Source organism: Erpetoichthys calabaricus, chromosome 2 (assembly GCF_900747795.2).
Source record: "Erpetoichthys calabaricus chromosome 2, fErpCal1.3, whole genome shotgun sequence".
Taxonomy (NCBI): domain Eukaryota; kingdom Metazoa; phylum Chordata; class Cladistia; order Polypteriformes; family Polypteridae; genus Erpetoichthys; species Erpetoichthys calabaricus.
In genome coordinates this window covers 279,990,836-280,012,577 of record NC_041395.2, presented here as the reverse complement: position 1 = coordinate 280,012,577, position 21,742 = coordinate 279,990,836, and the positions used below count along the sequence as shown (strand labels likewise).

Genomic DNA, 21,742 nt, shown 5'->3' with positions numbered 1-21,742 from the left:
CTTCCAAAATAAATCAAAAATAAATATAATTCACCCTAATTAAATTAACATTTCTTGACTTAGTCAGTGGGTAACTGATGTTCTATACTATTTGAAATTGGAAAAAATGTAATTCTCACTTAGAGGATCTGTTCAAAACTTTGTTAAAATTTGGCCGAATCAATCAATAATGTTTCAGAATGAGATTCTATTTCTTTCTTGTTGCTTTTACAGTAGCTTTGGTTGGTGGCTCTCCTTTCTTTCTCTTGGGTGGGGTTGAATTTTGCTTTGCTTTGTTAAGTTTGACTTGATTGTATAGAAGGTTATCTGCTTCTATTTAAAATCAATAAAAAAAATTGAAAAAATAATTAACATATTTTGTTGTTGAAATAGTTCATGAATTCATGAACTAACAGCGAAATTAATTAAAACATCAAAATGTGAAGATTAAAATAAACCAGAACAAATATAACATGAAAACTAAAACTGCACAGTCACTTTCTGCCTCTGTTTTCATATTTGCCAGCTGCATGTGCTATTAGCAGTGCTAATGTCTTCTTCGTTCTAATTAATAATCAATCACAAGTAATTAGTATTAATGTAGTCCCTTTAAGTGACTCATCTAGCATGAAGATTACATATATTTCTATTTAAAGCAGCATTCTCCACAAATATTATCCTTTATGCAATACAACATGCAGTGAACTTTACTGCCTTATTAACTTTATTTACTACCTTTGTAGAAAACTACAATAAAATTCTGGGAGTGCTAATTCAGACTAATTTACTGAACATTCTTAATTCAAGAAGAGAGAAGAGATGAACGAGGCCATAAGAGCTTAAAACCTAGCAACTCCAAATATAAAAATAGCTGATGAGCCTGTTTATTTCATCTGCCTGATACACGACACCAAATGGTTATTCCAATACGTGTGTTAGCTTCATCCCATGTTACAACTCTGTTTGGCTTCTCCAGCTTCTCTTTCTTTTTCAGTACTTTTTCTACACTTCTTTCTTGCTTAGTCTGTTTCACCTGGTAAATGAGGTGGGAGTATGTTCAAAGTTTGTTTTTGTTTGCATTTTTTTTTTGTTCAGCAACTTAATGGTTCTACCACTGACATGCTCTGAAAGTAATAGAAAAGTACCTATTTTTACTGAAGCTGCTGTGCTCCAATGACGCTATTCGGATTTCTATCAAGATACTTGCAGACTTGACATTTAAGCCTATCTCAAAATGGAATACAACAGCAAGAGGTAAGATACTTTCCATGATTTAATAATTTTGAGCTAGATCATTCAGGATATAATAAAAACAAAATGGTTGAGAACAAGTTTTAGTATTTTATATACTATTTCTGTAACTAGTGTAACTGATGTCTTGAAGTTGCAATACAAACATCTTTTAAGCAAACATACAAAATAAAATTCTTTAATGCATCTGAATGGTAAAAAAAATCATAAGGTATTTAAAAAATAAAAATATATTTCTTTACAAATACACATGTATTGTTTGACATATTTATGCTATCAAAACACTGTTTAAAACTGAAATTGACTAAAAAATGCATATATTTTTATATAGAATTATATAACATCATTTATGACAAATCTTAATTTTTTAAATACACACTCGGTTTTGTGTTACAAGTATATAAAAACACACACAGACAAGCACAAGAACATGTGCATATAAGGTATTATCCAGGTATATATTTCATGTACAATATAACGCCTGTTCAACATACACTATGTGTACATAAATATATAGTAACTTGGGACAAGAAGAAGAAACAGGTTAAAAATAAATGCTTCACATAACCAACAAGATATAAATCATCAAGTGTATATATTTTTTTAAATGGCAGATATATTTAATCAGAAGGGAACAGATATTGTACACACATGCATATGTATAACTTAGTTCTAGGTTTACAAACAAACACAGTTTAACTTTACCTAGTATAATATGCCAGCCTGGGTTAAGATTAAATTGTTTATAATTATAATTAAGCTTACATCATTTTAGACAGTTAAATTACATATTTAGTGAAAAGATTTTAAAGTATAAAATGTACCAGTTTTTAGTTGAATTGATGCCACATGTAATAAATGCTGGAACAAAAACATTTTGCTTTTTTCCCTGCACCCTGAAATTGATCAAGTGAGTCTGATGATGGGTAGATAGATAGTATTTTGGTTTTCATAATAATCATTTTATACCATGAATTAAATTAAGAGTAATGTTCTTTGCTTAAATATGTACGAAGCATTATTTTATTTACTGTATGGCTTTCTGTTAGGACCAATGTCTTTTAAATAAAAATAATGCAAAAACTTTATAAAAAAAGATTTGATAAAAAAAACACTGTGAAAATGTGAAATTATTCTGTTCAAATAAACTAAAATGAGAATTGTAACTTAAGAATCTCCAGCCATTACTCTGAACTGTCCCTAACTATTTTTAAAGCAATGCAGAAATTTTAAAGTCCTCCTGTTTCTATGGGATAGCATTTATATATAATTTTTCTTGGTAATTTTAATTTGTAAATACTCTGGCCTAAAATGTTAATCCCCCATTTTTGATTTAAAAAGTTTTTTTAGTAATTAAAATGCATTTCTGCTTAGTTTCTTAACAATAAATGAATAGGATCCTGTCAAACTAGCATTTCAGACGAGGCTACATCTTACCTTTTGTCAACCCTGTTTTTACCATTATGATGATGGATAATATATAAACATGTCTGAGTCAGCCTAATGTGCAACGTATATATGTAAGTTTATAATAGAACAAAAGACGATGAAGATGCGTAGGGATTACACATTCATGTGGGCCACTGTTTTGTTTTAAATTTATTAAAGATTACTTTCTAAACACGGAATGCAAAATATTTTAAAATGTGGTGACTGTTCATTTTAAAACATGGATCAATGTTTATTTTATTATTTCATAAAGCACACACTGCTGGAGTCTGGCGATATTTTGAAGCCTAAAAAGTGTTCTCTGGCCTTTTCATAAGCCCACTTTCATAAACATTAACTAGGTTAGCACATGGCTTGAATAATGTTAGGTTGAGTTCCAGTATGAATGAGCCTATTCATTATCCTTTGTAACATAGACACTCTTCAGGGCCAATATCCTAAAGACTCATATATGATATTAGCTTATCTAGGTATCTAGTTAACACTTTTAGAGGGTAAAACTGAAAATAAAACGAGAGCAGCTATCAAACTGTGCTGTCTGTTTTTCTTCTACTATTTTATTTGTAACTAAACTTGATAATTAGTTGCTTCCTAAATCCCAATTAAGCTAAGAATGTCCATTGAGATATACAGATTAATTTGGCTCAGGGTCAATTCCTCAAAAGTGTAAAAAGCCTCCCAAAATGAAAACTGCTCAGCAACCGAGGAACTAAATGCAAATTTAAAAGTTTACCAGGCTGTGGCCACCTGCTTCTGTAACATGACAAGCAGCAACTTAATAGAGCTAAAACAAAATAGAAATGTTATAACAGACAACTATCAATGTTGAAAAAAAATGACCATTTAAATCTTAGTAGTCTAATGAGCTATTGTGAGAAAACATCAATGTGCAGGAGACCAGAATGCAATGATTAGACAGCTCCTGTGATGTACCACAGCATTCACTCTGGTCATAAATGACTTTCCTCTCTAAAATCTTCTACACTAGGCCCTATCATTCTGTCGTATGGTTTCTTCTGTCAGTGCTATGCCGATGATATATCGCTATATCTGTAGTTTCCTGTTGAGGACTGCATGGTAAAAGCTAGAATCTCTGCATGTCTCACTGATATTACAACCTGGACGAAGGAAAACAATTTCCAGCTCCACTTGACAGACAGACTTTCTTATTATTCCAACGTGTCCATCAATTCAGCGCTAAATTTCTGTTCAACTCGGCTCATTATCGCTTACACCAGTGAAGTCTGTACATGAACTTGAGGTGCTGATCATTCTCCAGCTGTCCTTCACTGACCATGCTACAACAGTCTCTCCTTCACTCTACACAACATTCAAAAGATAAGAACATATCTGACAATGTATGCAGCAAAACATCTGGGCCAGGATTCTGCTGGCAGAAGTACTGGCATGTGTCACCAAGCCACCAAATATGATGCAGCAGCACACCTGGCGTTCAGCCAGCAAAGGAGGGCATGTGACTTCTCTTGTCAGATCACTACATTGACTACCTGTAGTGGCACATATTAGGTTCAAATCCTTGATGGTTTCCTACAGAGTAGACAAAAATTCAGCAGCTATATATGAAGACACTTGTGAGGTCCTGTGCTCCTTCTCGACTAATCAGATCTGCTGATGTTCAGTGTCAGGTGATGCTACCTCTGTGTGGCATCAAATCTCTATCCAGACTTTTTTGATGTGTAGCTCAAGATTGTGGAACAAGCTGCCCACCTCCATTTGAAATTCTGACTCCCTCAGTGTGTTTAAGAAGCATTTGAAGACTCTCTTGTTTGGTGAATTTCTAAGTAATTGTAGCTGTAAGGCTTCTGATACCTAGGAATTGTAATTAGCTTGTATTTTGTTCTGAGCTCTTCACTTACAAAGGTTCATTTTGTAACATTGTCTTGTAACACTTGTTCCTTAACAATCCTCTCTGAATCCAGACTGATTTTTATTCAATTATCTTGACCTCTTTTGTAAGACATTTTAGATAAAGGTATCTGATAAGCAAATAAATGTAAAATGAAGAGCAGTTGTCAACAGCAACTGCTCACAGTTAAATCCAACAGGTACTTTGGACAACGTTTTGCATTTATTACTATATGCACTTGTGTGAAAAATACAATGTTTTCATTTTAATATAGGTAAAATACAACTACAGATGAATGAATTATCTTTGTTTATCACTCGACTTTCCCTTATCATCTGTTCTTTATTATGTGCAGACACTGAAAAGTCCAAAATGTATATAACTGAGGGTAATGTACTTGAGAAAGATAGTCTAGAGAGTTGGGAGAGTAATTATATGAGATGCACTAAAGTTTCTGAGCATGAGTGTGTAACATGCTTAAGGAAGGATAACATACTCATTCTTTATGGGTTATAAACAACAGCATGAATGCTCCGAGACACAATCATTTCCATCCTCAATTTGAGATGTTTTTCAGTATTTACTCATTCTCTAACTTGATCAATCCACTTCAGGATTCATCTGTTCATCAAAAACCTACTTAATCAAGTTTAATGTTGTCCAGTAACAGGCCCTGCATGCTGACTCTTCTCCTTCCCAAGGTACACTAACACACATGAAAACACTCACATACTCATGGTGGACCAATTCAGAGTTTAACCGAAAATGTCCATCACTGAATTGTGGGAACTGGGAATTTACTATCCTCACCTTTATAATGTAAATGAAACATATCTGAGAAGTTGAAGCACTTAAATGTGAGACAAATTCGAATTTAAGAAACAAAAGAGATCTTCAGACAAAAGGGTCTGTTACTAGCCTGTGTTTCTTAACCATAACTGCTTTGAAATTAGTACTTTCTGTTAATCTTCAGTCCAATACTGGAATTAGCAACATATTGTATGAACACCAGCGGGAATACATCTAGAGACTTCTTTGTCATTTGACAGGCAACATACATAGCAACTGCAAACAACATGGCCACTGCAATGGTTTTGGGCTGCGCAAAGGACCATTGAAATACCTCTGATTTTTTATGATGTGGGTAGTTCTCCTCCAAAGTCTTCACAGGGGTCTCCACGCTGTCTTGGGAGCAAGTCAGAATCCTCACTGGTTCACTGAGACACACTTGACTCAGTCAGTTCCAAGGTGAGCTTTGCTGGTTTCAGGGGGAGCGAGCTCTCCAGAAGTGAAAAAAAAAAAAAAAACAATCCAAAACAAATATGCAGCAGATGAGAGCTACAGAGACAGGGTAGTCATCAACCTTTGGTTGCATATAGGGGGAGACAATGAATCTTTATAAAATAAAAGGTTTATTCACTCAAATGTTCTGAAACACAGAAATGCTCTGAAGAGCACACAAAATCACAAATGAATACACCTAAAAAGGCAATCCGATAACTAACAAATTCAGTAATCCAAGAATCATGGTCAATAAACAGAGAAGAGGTGAGAAATGCAGTAAACAATAAACCATAAATCACAGAAAACACAAGAGAATTCACCACAACAAACATATAAGAATGAACCGCATATGAAAAGTTTGGTCGCAACACAGAGACAGACCAGTAGCGTACCTCATAGGGACCACCCACAAGACACAAGGGGCCTGAGAGAACATGTGGTCACTCATAGAAACGTAATTACACATGAAAAAATATACACAATACATAAACTAATGTAATGCATATACTTGAAAATAAAGAAAGACATAAAAAATTGGAACTCAAAAGCCAATTTGGAATATAAATGAGCAGAACCGTGACAATAATTACTTATATTAAAAATCACAGCATTATTCAGGAATTAGTAGAAGTCTTTCAAAGCTTAAATTCTAAGCAGGTATTGGATTAAATAATCACTATAAGTAGATACAACAAATAAGAAACTGTAAGGAAATTATGTATGACAATCTGCACCTCAACTCTCAAGATTTAATACAAATGTCTAAATAATCTAACATTCAGTTCTACAAATATCTATGTCATAGTGTACAGCACTGAAAGTACATACATCAATTAAATCTGATAAAGATCAACTTAATGCCATTAAAAGTGAATGCTAAAATTTTGAGTTCTGAGACTTCCAGCAGACACTCTACTCTCTCCTCCATCTTTCCAGTACTTCAGAAGAACATTTAACCAAATAGCTTCTTGAAGCCTACCCACAGGGAATGTCAGGGTCACCAATAACTGCTAATTACCTCTGTACTTATGCTTCCAGACAGGCAAGTAGTGCTTCTTTTCTATCTCCAGCAACCATCTACTTCTCTGTGGTTCATTATTCTTCTCACTCTTGTTATTCAGACACTTGTTGCACCTTTTCTACAACTGAATATAAACTAATTGTAGCTATGCTTTTAATGATATTGTGCATATTTTCAAATATTATAAGTAACATTTTCTGGTGACTTGCACTTTAGAGTGACTTTAGCATAACCGAGAAGCAGTGGCTCTGGGGAACAGCTTTGCCATTATGCCGTGAAACTCTGAAAGCCTGGCCAAAGTAATTTGTAAATGAAATTAACAAATGTAGTATTGATGTCTGCACTACAAACACGGAAAAGTAGAATCTCGCAACATTAGAAAAAAAACTGTTGAGTTGATTAGTGACTCTAAATTGGCCTAATGTGAGTAAGTGTGGGTGTGCAAGAGTGTGCCCTTAAGACCTATCTGCGGCTTTTTCAAGCTTTTTACCCACTGCTACCAGCTCTGGCTTCCTGCCACTCTGTGCAGGGAGAAAAGTCTGTTACAAAGTGAGATGCACAAATTGATTATTTGATGGAGTGTGGTTTATTTTGGTTGCCTACATTCTAAGAATATCTATGTCACAAACATATATAAGCATTCTTTCTGCATTTTCTTTCTCACATCTAGATCTCATCTGTTTAGTTTTTATCATAGGAGATTTGCTTGTCCTTACCTAATTTTTAAGGCCTTTTGTCTTACACCCTACTGATTTTCTTAAATTTCTGTTTTTAAAATACCTATTTCTTCTCGATTGCTGCTTTAACTATAATCTTGTCATTTTTGTCTAAAAGTGATATTAATTCAAGGATAATGGCTAGTACTACTGCTCAAATCTCCAAGGACTGGAGTTTTCTTATTTGGTCTAGTCACTGTCCAAGTGGAGTTTCATTCCACCCATTTTTCCCAGGTACTCTGGTTGTACAGACATCTCTAAATTCTCTTTGTGCAAGTGTATGCACTCAGAAATAGACATGTCTCACCCAGGACAGGTTTCTCCCTTGTGCTCAATACCTCTAGCATAGGTTCCATCCTCCTCCCCAAAACCTGTAATGGAGTAAGCAGTTTCAAACATAGTAATCTATTTATATGATAATGCCTTTCTACAGAAGTTCAACACAGGAAAAGTTACAGTACATATATAAGGCCAATATATGTAATTTGTATAAAGAATGAAGAAACATGACTTCAGGTTTAAGTGTTGGAATGTAAACCACAAGGATGGCACTTTAAATCAATATCCTACCCTATGGATGTCAATGAACCTACATGTGGCCTAACTGTAAACATATGTGCAGTATATAATTGTTTCAGTTTCATTTTATGTCACTTACAACTGTCAATTAAAAAAGTAAATGAAAACATTCAATCAAGAATATATGTTCATTTTACCTGTGAACAGCTGAATTAATGTCAGAGACCAATTGGCATTACAATAACGTATTTGACAACTCCCTTAACACGGCTGTCAACTCAAGCAGACAAAAACTCTCAGTGCCCCAATTAGCATGCCTAATCTGTTGATTTACTTGCTGCAGATGCAGATTTTTTTTCTGAATTATTCCTGAAACGTTCAAGAAGACAGAGTTGTAAAGACAGTTTTTTCAAGAATCTATCAACATATTTTCAATGGAGCAATTTATTATTCTTTATCCGGACAGCAGTGACAAATTTTTAGTTCAAGAGACTGCCAGTTCCACATCCTAACAAACTAATGGGCTTCCTGATGGATTTTCTGCCCTCTTTTGAGGCAATTATGACTACAGAAAAATATCTGAGGTGTAAGTTTAAAATACCGTATATTTATTGTTGTGGGAAACAGCCCAGACACAGACAGGTAGACATCGTTAAAAGCACCACAACATGTTTATTTACAGGAATATTTACAAGTGAAACACGGCACACAACCCACTTTCACCCCCAAAGTCCAGGCCTGTCACAATGCCTTCCTCTCTTCCCCATCTCCACTCCTCTCCTCCCGAGCTCCATCTGTCTTCCTCCCGACTCCAGCCATCAAATGGAGGGAGGCGGCCCCTTTTATAATCACCCGGACGTGCTCCAGGTGCATCCCAATGAGCGCCGGCTGGCACTCCCTGGTGTGGCGGAAGTACCGGCTGTGCACCTGGAAGCACTCCAGTTGTCCTTGGTCTTCTTGCCCCCAGGGCCAGGGCTCCTCAGGCATCGGGGTGCCCCCTGGCGGTGATCACGGGCCCGTATAGGGTTGAGCTTCTAAGCTCTGTTCCCACGGTTCCCAAAGCCACCAGGGTGGTCGCCCCATTGTGGTCTGGAAAAGGCGTAATCCCTCCTCCAGTCCTTCTGGGCGTCCTGGCTGGGTACCACCCCCTGCCGCTTGCCACATTGTATATATAGTACATTCATTAAAAATATATTATAAAAAAGCAATAAGTTAAAAAATTTTACTGATCAAGTCATTCTTGTTATGTTTCCATCTGTAAATTTCGCCATCCAGTGTAGGGCTGCTTGGAACTGGAGCATTGGACCAAAGGCAGGATATAGCCCTAGAGAGGGCATCAATCAATCGTGGTGCAAACTCACACACAAATGACTGAATCTATACTGTAAACATAAGATTTTTTCCAACTTTATATTAAATAATATGTATCAACAAAAAAGCAAATAATGGAGTGTTGTTATCTTACTAAATGATAAGCTAAGAAACTATTTCCTTTCTAGAAGCATTATGGTGATCGATGAAAAAGGTAAAAGAAGTCAACAAGTTTGGTATAAGGGCTGGTTCTAAGGTGAACATCGGTTGGACCGGGCATTGAAGTGCAACTGCGCACAAGCAGCAAATAAATAAGACATTGCAGTTGCACCTGTTTTTAGAAGCACACTGAGCCCTTGCCAGCTGTCAGCCAACTTAAGTTAAAGAATGTAGTATGAAATGATGGGCAGAACTTCACAGAGATTACTACAAAAAGCTAATTAAATACGAAGTTTTATGACTAAAGCAACTCTAACATTTACATGTAGCTTTTTGAACTTTGGACTCTGACTCCAAACATTAACAAGTTTCCACTCTTCTGAATTTGTTTGCATTAGATACCAACCTCTTTTGGCTACAGAAGATCAAGGATTACATAATTTAAATAAATATACAGATATAGGAGATATCAAGTTTAACATATAGTAAGCAAAAATACTTAGCAGTTACCTCAGAATGTAGAGGGGCTTGGAGTTATAAAATACACCTTATTAGAACAACTAGACTCCTATTGGACTTATTACTGTCCTAAACCAAACAATACTCATAAGTGACCAGAAAAGCTAATACGATGGTTAACTGGCTTACCACAATGACACTACCCATATTCATGTAAAACTTAACATATAAATATTTTTTCTTTTTAAGAAGGTCAAATTTTATCAAATCAGAGAAATCATGACACTCTGCACTGGTCAAATATAATCAATCCGTAGTGATTACAATGTTCATTTCAAAATTGAGCAGAGGTATAAAATAATACATGCATAGCAAGCACCGCCGCACTTAACTATGCAAGGGCATCAAGCTAACTGGATCGAACAATCAGAATCAGCAAAGTTGTGCCCATGCCCTCCAAAGCTTTCCAAGGCTCTGAAAGTCAGTTTTATTGGACACAATTTTTCCTAGCTAGTCAAACTTACTGTTTTTGTAAAAACTGATTTTGCCCGGTTACCGACGAAAAATCAAAGAAAGTGATGGTACAGGTAGATTTTGTTTTAAAGTGAATTGTAACTTCAATAGCTTGAACTCATTTTAGTTTTAAACCAAACTGAGATAGAAAACATAAAAGTTATTTACTGGAACTGCTTGAAAAAGGTAGTCATTAAATTCTCAAATATGACCAAATTGAAGACATTTTTAAAACACAATCTTCCGATTATATTCAAATTCTTTGTCATCAGCCTCACCCTTCTACATCTGGGGGATTCATTTTAAAAACAGTTATAAATTGTGTCTTTTTATTTACATGTTAATTATAGGCTACTGTATGCAATGATGTTTATATTAAAATATCAATGTGCACTGTTTCTGTGAATAAAAAATTAAAAGTTAAAGTAGAAAAAAGTACCTTATTATTCTGTATTTTCTATTGACTACTGTCAGTAATGAAGAGATCTGTACTGATTTTGAACAAGCACATTTAAACTGTCTGTTTAAATAAATGAATTATGTTTAAAAAAATGATCACAAGCGTGCCTTATCCAATGCTCTACTGTCACAGCGCTACTATAACATTTAAAGTGCATAATGAACCTGTAAAAATATATCTGGAATATTGTTTGTAATTTTGGACTCCATATTAGAAAATGGACACAACAGCACTGGAAATGACACAAAGAAAAACTCCAGGGTGGCAGGATAAAAGCTAATTTTTAAGACTAAAGGAGCAACATTCATCCATCCATCCATTATCCAACCCACTATATCCTAACTACAGGGTCACGGGGGTCTGCTGGAGCCAATCCCAGCCAACACAGGGCATAAGACAGGAAACAAACCCCGGGCAGGGTGCCAGCCCACCGCAGGGCACACACACACACCAAGTACACACTAGGGACAGTTTAGGATTGCCAATGCACCTAACCTGCATGTCTTTTGACTGTGGGAGGAAACTGGAGCATCCGGAGGAAACCCATACAGACACGGGGAGAACATGCAAACTCCACGCAGGGAGGACCCGAGAAGCGAACCCAAGTATCCTAACTGCGAGGCAGCAGCGCTACCCACTGTGCCACCCAGCAGCAACATTACTTCAGCTAAACCAAATAAACATTAAGATGTATTATGACAGAAGAGTTTTAAAAAATGAAAGGGAACATTGTAACTTGGATGCCAATTTAAAAACACGGGGGCTGAAATGGAAGTTGGTAAAAGTTAAATACTACACAACAGTGAAGAAATATTTCTTCATATACATAACTTTAATAGACACTAGTAATAAAATATTAAGTAGTGCAGCTAAAAGAAGCACCTGTTGGATCTTCAAATCTCAACCTGGAATACATTGAAAAACATTAAGTGAAAAGGAAAAGAGGAGCCATGTTGTAATATGTATATTGTGCATTTACTCTGTCATAAACTTATTAATTTTTTGATTTGGAACTGCCAATGAAACAGTAGATCACTGACCCATAATTTGTCTGAAAGTCCAAACTGACACTAAACTTCGAAAGCTCTCCAAACAAATGTACAAACTGGCTGCATTTAGAACTTCTACCATCAACACAGAGGTGACAGCCACTGTAGCCTGAAATGCACACTTTTACTTGCATTCTGCTAGAGGTGCAAATCAACATTCAATCCATTTCTTCACATATACTGTAACTCTACAGAAGACAATTATTTTCTACATTAACTATTAGAATTTTGTTGTCACCAATCACTCCAGTTAAAAACAGCATTTGGTCCTTTATTTTCTGACTGAAAGTAGGATTCATATGTATATAGTGAATTAAATACTAAACAAATAATAAACATTATCAGCAATTTACTTCCAGTACAATCATTTACGCATATAGTAGTGTAGTAGCAATCATGATAGCATACTGTAGACCTGCTTGAAAATATTGGGAAGAAAAAAGAAGAAACAAAACAAAAGTATCAAAGGGGAACCTTTATGTTTTTCTATCTTTTAATAGCAAAAAGTACTCTTCTATCTGGACACTTTCCAGAAATTGTGGTGTGAAACAATTCAGCCGTTTCTGGATAAATTGCTAGAAAAAAATTGACTGAAGGCATCACTGGACTAGTATTCATCTAGTGTAAAAACTCAAAATCTCGTGAATCTACATGGAATGTGTACTATGCCGTGAATGACACAGTCTGTTCCTTAACTATGATACTGATACTTGGGATTTGGTTCTTTTGTCACTTCAGTACTATGCCAGTGATGGCACCTGTCCACTCTCCTCTGGCGTGAGGTTTTTGATATTAAAAGATAGAAAAACAGGATTATTGCCTTTTAAGACTCTACTACGCTTTCCACTTAAAAACTGATTTGGGTGTGAACTTGAACTCACTTAGTTTTTGATGACAAATACTGAAACATGTCTTCTAAAAGAAATGTGAGTGATAGTCTGCTTAATCAGAATGTACCACTCAGAAATATGAATTAAATTGTTCAAACTGTGTCTAAATATTTTTACTTGACTTTGAAAATATTCAGTTTTATATGTGTAAAGCTTTATGTACATTTTAATATAACAATCAACCATCAGCAGTAATTGCTTTAATAAAAACATTAAAGTGAAAGAGAGTAATACATTAATTTAGACTGAAAAACACAGGATTTTGTAATAGATTGATACATATACAGATAGATAGAACTTTATTTGTCCCAAGAAAGAAATTTGGCTTTTTACAGAAGCTCTTTAAATAAACAAAAAGAAAAAAATTCAATAATGAGAAATGCTGAAAATATGCAGAAATAGGACATTTTACCTGAAAGTAGAAACTTCATGCTTACTTTAAAGGAAATCTTGGTTATCATAACTGAAAAAGTATGATGGTCAGCTTGTGCTGTTTTTATGTCTCTCTATTATATAAAAAAAATCCTGGGATGAGATAAGACTTTTTTCAAGAGATTTTTTCAAGTCCTGCAAGATGAGACTTTGGCCATGAGATTTTTTCAAGTCACGCCCTCCTCTCAACCATATTCAACCATGCACATGGTACTCTCACCTCTCATTTGTGTGAATGCTTTTGACAGACGCAGTTCCTGCTTTCTCAGCTCTTATAAATTTTAATGTTTTCCTCACTTTAATTTCCCAGTTAAAGAAGACGTATTATGTCCAAATCTTACTGAAGAATTTCGTCACAAAGGTTTATCAATAGAAAAAATGAGCACACGGGCAATCCCAGCACCGAGAAACAATGAAGTCAAATGAATTAACGCCAGAAATGTTGATCGGTTACACGGCAAACTGGTTAAATGTGTATCAATAGACTATGCTGAAACAGATGGTGGTGATCGTGTGGAAGATGAAAACATCAACTTACAATATCCCGAAGAATATCTACAACCATTAACACCGTCCAGTCTTCCACCGCACAAATTACTATAGAAAGAAGGATGTATCCAAGAAAGGTAATGTAGTACATCTTCCAAGGATAACACTAGAATTTGAGAAAATCATTTTATTTAATAGAAGGAAACCAAATTCAATAATGGGCAGTTATACGTTGCGTTGTCACAATGAAGGTCCAAACACAGAATTAAAATTCAATGCGATATTGATGATAATTTAATTAAAACATTTGTTTTTACTTAAGTTTTACAGTAAAAGTGTAAGTTTAAAAAGTATTTGCACGTTAATTTCAAAGCCAAACAGAAGGAAATTGTATTACGCAACTAATAACTCTTAACGCAACATGAAACCTAATTTACTCTCAAATTATTACGTTTTACTATTTTTTAATATGGTTAATTACTCGCTGTAACGTAAAATTGTTAGCATTATTATGCATATGTAACAATTCCCATGAAAATAACAATCTGTTTAAATTATACATCCGCATCCCCGTACACGAGCAGCAGAACCGCAAAGAGGCTAATGTGTAGCGCAGGCCCGGGGGTTGGTGAGCGAAGCGAGCAGGGGGAAAATCCCCCTAGTTTTAAATAAAGAAACTTCTTTGGACTAGCTTGTACAATGCATTGAAAAAACATTACATCAATGAACTAGAAGTCAATAACTGGTGCAAAGGTTATGCTTTTAACACAATACTAATAGGTCAGAAAGCGGGCACCATTTCTAGTGCTGCTGCCTCACTGATTAAGCATCCTAGGTAATATTCTCATGTCTGGCTATTGTGTATGTAGAATTTACATGTTCTTCCTGTGCTTGCCTGTGTGTTCCTTTTAGTACACTAATTTTTCTTCCCACATTACTAAAATCATATAGGTTAGGTGTGCTGCAAATTCTGTATGGGATCTGTGTAAGTGCAAATGAGGATGTCTACATAAATGGCTCCAGCAATGGACTGGCACCATGTCTGGGGCTGCTTTTTGCATTGTGCCAATGCTGCTAGGATACTCTCCGGTCTGCTCAAACCTGAATTTTATTAAGCAGATTGGAAAATATTATGTTACCATACTAATACATACTAAAAATACACAAATACCCAAAAACAACATACCTTTCCAACTGCAAAAACGATATTTCTCTAATCAACAGTACTTGAACAGGCCCCACATGGCAAGGAGAAAATGAAGAGCTGAAAGATCTGGATTAAATTACTGTCAGAATGGGGGAAACAACACTACGACACCAAAACAAGGTTTAGTAATCCAACATTAACAAAGAAAAAAACAGAATGCTTATTAAAGCAATAAGCCAAATAAAAGCCATGTCAGGCCCCTCTACACAGATGTGTTGCTTACCTGATACAACAGCACAGCTAACTTCCTTACCCCAGAACACCCATCAGCAGTTTCTCACCAGAACTGGAAGCAGCACAGTAATAGTAACAATAGTGGTCCTGTCACTTCTATATAGTGAATTTTGTTTACATGTCTACTCAATATGTAACATGTCACCACACTACAACGTAATGATAAAGGTTAATATACTGTATCTAGAAACCATGACCCTGCCCTGGATAAGTGAGCAGGAAGATGGATGGATGGATGGATGGATGGATGGATGAATTAAAGACATCCTTATACAAAGACATGAATTTCAGTTGTTAATTCACTTTCTTATTCTTTAAAATGTGTCATGTTAATTAAAAAATATTTGTTAACTACACAAACTTAAATTATTTAGACTTTAATTGTGAATATCATAAATATTCTTTCAGGAAGTTTGAACGTACTGAGTAAAACTTAACTCTATGTCAGTAATGTTCCATTGATAGATTTGCCAAGTGTTTAAAATCAACTAGAAGTGTTTTAATATAAGACCAACACAATTCTCTTATTTTGAATAAAAAAGGCATAGTTATTCATGGACTCATTCAATATGCAAGTCATCCATATGTTTACTTGTAAAATATTGCTTTTTGCACCCTCATCCAGTCATAAAGGCAAAAACACTAAGATAGGCCAAGCTACAAACAATCCACTTCTGAGCCATCCTATTCCAATAAAGGGGTGTGGGGGAGGCGCAGTCAGTTTCTACACAGACCTAAGCAGTAATACATAAAGGATGGAATCATCCAGACAAGGCAGTACGGGTTCCTGGAGATAAATGCAGCCCTTTGTTAAAAACCGCACAAACGCGAATATGAAGCACACCACGCACGATGTCAGGTGACCCGGCGACCAGACTGAAGTTACCTTCTAACCAGCTACTTACTGGCGCAAATCTGTACAATAGTTTACAAGAGCTGGCACACACATAGGTTGCGCGTGAACCTGCTGGGTTGTTCTAAAGAGGGATACTGTACCCTTTATTTTCATTACTAGGACAGCAGAGCTTAGCAGTGCAATCTGGGTGCCGCCCCTTATATTCCTTTCGGTTTTGTAATATTTGTTTACAGTATGTTATCAAATTGAACTTGTTTAACCGGCCCTTAAATCAGCTTGGAAAATTATACATCTGTCACAGATATTAGTTAATAAAGGCATCTCAATTATTATTAAACAAATACAGATCGCAAAAGCCGATATCAAACAGCGAACATCTAGATGGGTGTTCACATCCTTGCGTAGTGGAAGTTACCCTTTCAAAGAAAAAATGTTTCCCCCACCAAAAATGAATGTTTTGAGTTTATATAATATAAAGAACATGCAAACGAAGACGTACTACATTAAAAATGAACTTGCTTTGGATCCCGTGATGCATATTACGGAATATCAATCCGATATGTTAGCAGACCTGTTTACTTGTTTCCTAGCGAAACTGAGGAATCCATTACTTCCACCTCGGCTGCAGCGGGCCAAAATGTAATAATCGGCAGATAATTTAGGTGTTAAGATAGTTCATCAAACAGTCCGTCGCGGGGTGCATCTGTATGCTAATCTGGCATCATTCCGACTTCAGTGATATAATTACTAAATTATCCGAAGCTGTATTGCTTTTAAAAATAATAAATCTATGCCACACTGCCACTCGCGTATAAACGAACCCAAAACACAGCGCTGATTAGAAGTGAAGGATCTCTGAAAACTAGATATAAACTTGAAAACGAGGAGAAGAGGGCAGGGAAACTACTGGTAATGTTACCGCTAACATGAACATTTTTCAAATCTCATCACAATATATTTCAAAAACATCACTGCAAAACAACAAAAGTGGTTATGGATTTCGTCAGCATCAGCAATAAGGAAAAATAAAGAACAATCCTACACTGAAAAAAATATGAATCGCGGTGTTGAAGTATACCGTTTCTATTGGTTTCTTTCTTCAGTCGAAACGTTTCGTCTCTAACTTATTTTTCTTTTAATACCATGATTAACCTTCTTATTTTTGTATTTGAAATACAATATGCATCATTCTTCTCATAATAAGGAAAGAACGCGACGCATCTACTTACGGGGTGTGAGCGCTACGGCCAGTCGAGTTAACCAAATGCACGCCTGGTTTTGGCAATGAGACAACTCGATGTTGCCAATATATGATGCGCGTGTTTGCCAAACTGTGCCTCCGCGCTGGTTTGGCACTTCTTATTACTAAAGCAGCACTTTGATGCGCGCTCGGATTGTGGTAAGCAGTTTACCTTTCTCCTAAGGATCATCCCATCTTCCGACAGGTGCTCTACGTAGGCGAGACTTGGAGACACGGCTGCACTTTTTGACTTCCATTATGTTATTACGTTTTCCGCGACGCGGTGGGGAGTGTTCAGGGCCAGCAAGCATGCATTCCCAGGGCATCGACTCTGCGGTGATAAGAAGTCAGTGAGTGTCATAATAAACTGTGCTCCTGTACATTACGCTTTATGTTATTTGTGCCCAACCACCGTTCAAAATCTGAAGTTACGGTTATTGTAAAATCTAAATATTTTTCCAAAACAGTGCGCAGGTTTTGTTATCGGTATCTGAAGAAATACATGTACATTCAGATTTAGAACCGCGTCATCCAATGAATCAGAATAACATTGTGAGAATGCTGAACAGCCTCCTCCAAAGAGTTTTACTTCAGCAATGGTGAAAATGTGCTTCAATGGGCCCATAATCCGTTTACTCAAACTTTAGAAAGGGAATGCCATACGTCGCTTCTGATCCCGAATACAAGACGCAGACCTGCGCCCCTTCGTATCCCATCGTCTCTCGCTTAGTCGATTTAAAAATGTGCTCAGCTGAACGTTAGCTGCTCATTGCCATGTTGCTTTTAGTATTCTTATGAAGCATTTGAGATGTTATTCTTCATTGTACCAATCTGTCCTGATAATGTGTGCAGTACTCTGTCTGTCTGGCTGCTACATTAGCGAGTTCAGCTAAATATGTGAATTTCCCCTTGGGATTAATAAAGTATCTATCTATCTATCTATCTATCTATCTATCTATCTATCTATCTATCTATCTATCTATCTATCTATCTAAATTTTAGTGGATGATCATTACAGATTTATTAATTGATGGAGAATTTTATAATTAATAGTTCATTTCTGTGGGTTTTTTGAACTGTAATTAGTAGAACATCTGTAAATCCCTTTAATCTAATTCAGGGTATATATCATGTGTACAAGGCAATCATAGGTACCACTGCGCACACACCCTCACCCCAAAGGGGCCAGTTAGGAAAATACAGTCAACTCAGCATGCACATCTGTAGTGATGTACAGTATAAGGAAAACCGGAATATCAGCAGGAAAATTCACATAGGCACAGGGAGAACTTTACAAAATGTATGTCAGGAATGACCAGGGAAGGATTTCAAAGCCAGGACGCTGGAACCTTGAGACAGCCTCTTACATAAAGAAATCTATTGCAATATACCTGAACATATGTGTACGTATGTTTCAATAAAATGTAAAATAGATGTAGTCCAAATATATATTTTTCAAGATTATATCTGAATTATAATTAAACAAATATTTACCTTTTAATATTGTAAAAATGTGTCTACATGGGTTACGTCTGGGCTTCCACCCACAGCTCAAAGACATGTTAAACTGGCATGTGTGTGTGTGTGTGTGTGTGTTGGGGGACATTCTGGACCAGTGCATCAGTCAATGATTGTTCCAGCCTAGCAACTGATGATTGCTGGGATAGGCTCCAGCATCTTCATGACCCAGCTATACATATGCTGGTATAGAAAATGGATGAATGGATGGATAATTTGACAAACATATTTAGAAATGCATTTTGAATAAACATGCAATACATTGCATTGCCAGTTCTACATTTCTGAAAGGTAATTTATGCCTTATCTTTTAACTTTGAAAAAGTAAAAATCACAGGCTTTCAAGTGAATCCAATTTGTAGTGAACTCACTGTAACTCACTATTGGTGGTTCACACAGGTACAATAGATGTGCCAGTGTATGTAGGATGCAATGTATGAAACATGTAATCTAAGCTTGAAATTTTTTGACATTTACAGTAAAAAATGTAAAAAAAACATTCTACTGTCAGGCTAACAATTTAAGTATAAACATTTCTGGAATGTTAAAGCATCTGTGCACAAATGTTTTATTTATGGAAAGTTGTAGATTCTCAGGTAGCATATCAAAATACAAAGCAATAATCTGCACTCAGAATGAAATGCAAGAATGTTAAAGAATTACAAAAAGCTCTTTAGATATAATTTATTTGAACTCACCTACTTTTAATTATCTTTTACAACGTACTATACTCAGGATAAAACATTGCAGTTTAAAATGTTATTATCTAATTTTAATAGGTTAATAACAGGTTTACATTTTGTGCTGTGTTATAGTGCAATTGGGTCTAGGATAGATCCCCACATAAACATCACTTTATAGATATCTATTGAATGATGCTTTCATTTTTAATATTATATATATATATATATATATATATATATATATATATATATATATATATATATATATATATATATATATATATATATATACAGTATATACAGTATATATATATATATAATTTTATATATATGTATTCATTGTATATATTTTGTATATTTTTAAAAATATATTGCAATATACAAAAATGGCAATATTGATATATTTTAAAATACATTTCAACATGCTTCAAGAGTTTATAATAAATTTACCCTTGAAGCATACTCTTAACATATTTCAAAATATACTCATATTTGTAGCAATGCATTTTAAAAAAATATATTTTAAATATATTTCATTTCTGTAAGGGACAGCACTGTGCTGCACAACTATGACGACCTATAATTGCTATATTTTCTGTAATACCTTTTTATTATAACTACAGTTAAAATAGTGCAGTTAATATTAATTAGCTATTTGATTTTAAGGTAAATGATAAATATTAAATTTAAAAGGTAAATATTACTTACACAGTCAAAAGTAAATAAAATTTGTTTTGGCTATGTATCAGGTAAAGGCTACACAGCTGAAATGTTTTGCCTTTTACCTTCTTTTCTTTATAGTGTGAGAATAACCTTTACATTTTTTTCTTACAAATGATTCATTATTAACATCACATTCAAACACAAAGATGCTCTTGTAACAGAATATCTTCGGCCAAAGATCAATGATTGACTTTGCAATCATGTAGTTTCTTCTGAGGCTTCATATTTTTGACACATATGTAAACAGAGCAGCTAAGCTCTCAACTAATCTGCAATGGTTGGTGAATTAGTTCAAAATGATCATCTGTTCATTAGATAGACCTGGAATATGCCAACAGGAAATTAATGTGTAAGGAGACTGTTGAGTTAACGCCCCTATTCGGGATGAGTTTATTTCTCATTTCTTAAACATTAGAACAATTTTGACCAGAACATGGCCACTCTATCCAACAAGTTTGCCAGTCCTAATCACCTAGATTCTTCAAGTTGTCCTATATGAAAGATTTATTTTAGACAACGGGATCAACTTTATTAATTTTCTTCATAATTTTAAGCACTTCACTGATGTCACCTTCAGAAGGCTATCTCCTGCCTCTCATTAGGAATCAGGAACATGGCTGGCATTTCTTTTGGCAACAACTGTTTTCAGAGACCCTGGTGAAACTGTAAACTTAAAGAAAAATTGGTCACCCTTACATTTTTATCACAGTGACCTCTGAATTTAACTGAGAGGTACCAGCCGGCCAGATAGGCAGCAACTGCAGTAGTAGATGTGGTGAAGGCATATGTGTGGAAGGAGTTTTATGAGGCCATGGGTAATGATATTTGGGTGGCATTAAAGATGTTCTGGCAAATTGTTCAATGACTTATTAAGGGTAGGCAAGATGTTTCCCAAGGTGTTGTTAGCAAGGGTGGGTAAACCAAGGTTCTGGCTTGTGACTGATAAGATAAGATTTCTTTTCTTAGGACATTTTTCTTTTGGACCTTCAGAGTCTACTACAGTACATCAAACCGACATGTGCCTACCATAAATATCAGAGAAGTGCAAAATTTAAGGAATACATGTTAACACATACAATCATAAAAAGTGGGAAAAGGATCTCTCACTCAACATATCAGAAAAGGAGTGGAAGGTAACAATGCAGAGTATTCACTCAAGCTCCATATGCGCAAAGCATACAATTATTCAACTCAAAATTATATATTGAGCACATCTGTCTTACGTAAAACTGTCCAAAATGTTTCCAGGGCAAGATCCAACCTGTGAATGCTGCAATCAAGTTCCAGCCTCACTGGGTCACATGTTTTGGCCTGCACCAAATTAACATCATTCTGGACCAAAATCTTTAAATGCCTTTCAGACAGCCTTGGTGTCACAATCCCTCCTAACCCATTAACAACTGTGTTTGGGGTACTTTCCAGATGGGCTTAAA

The 21,742-nt window shown here is 35.5% G+C and overlaps 1 non-coding gene across 1 annotated transcript in view; it reads left to right on the top strand.

The window, feature by feature from the left end:
- The first annotated feature begins 924 nt into the window (after positions 1 to 924).
- LOC114647095 (uncharacterized) overlaps positions 925 to 21,742 on the top strand; it is a 37,695-nt gene continuing 16,877 nt past the window's right edge. The window contains exon 1 of the transcript XR_007934070.1: positions 925 to 1,233. This is a non-coding gene — a transcript (uncharacterized LOC114647095). The remainder of the gene's footprint in view (positions 1,234 to 21,742) is intronic.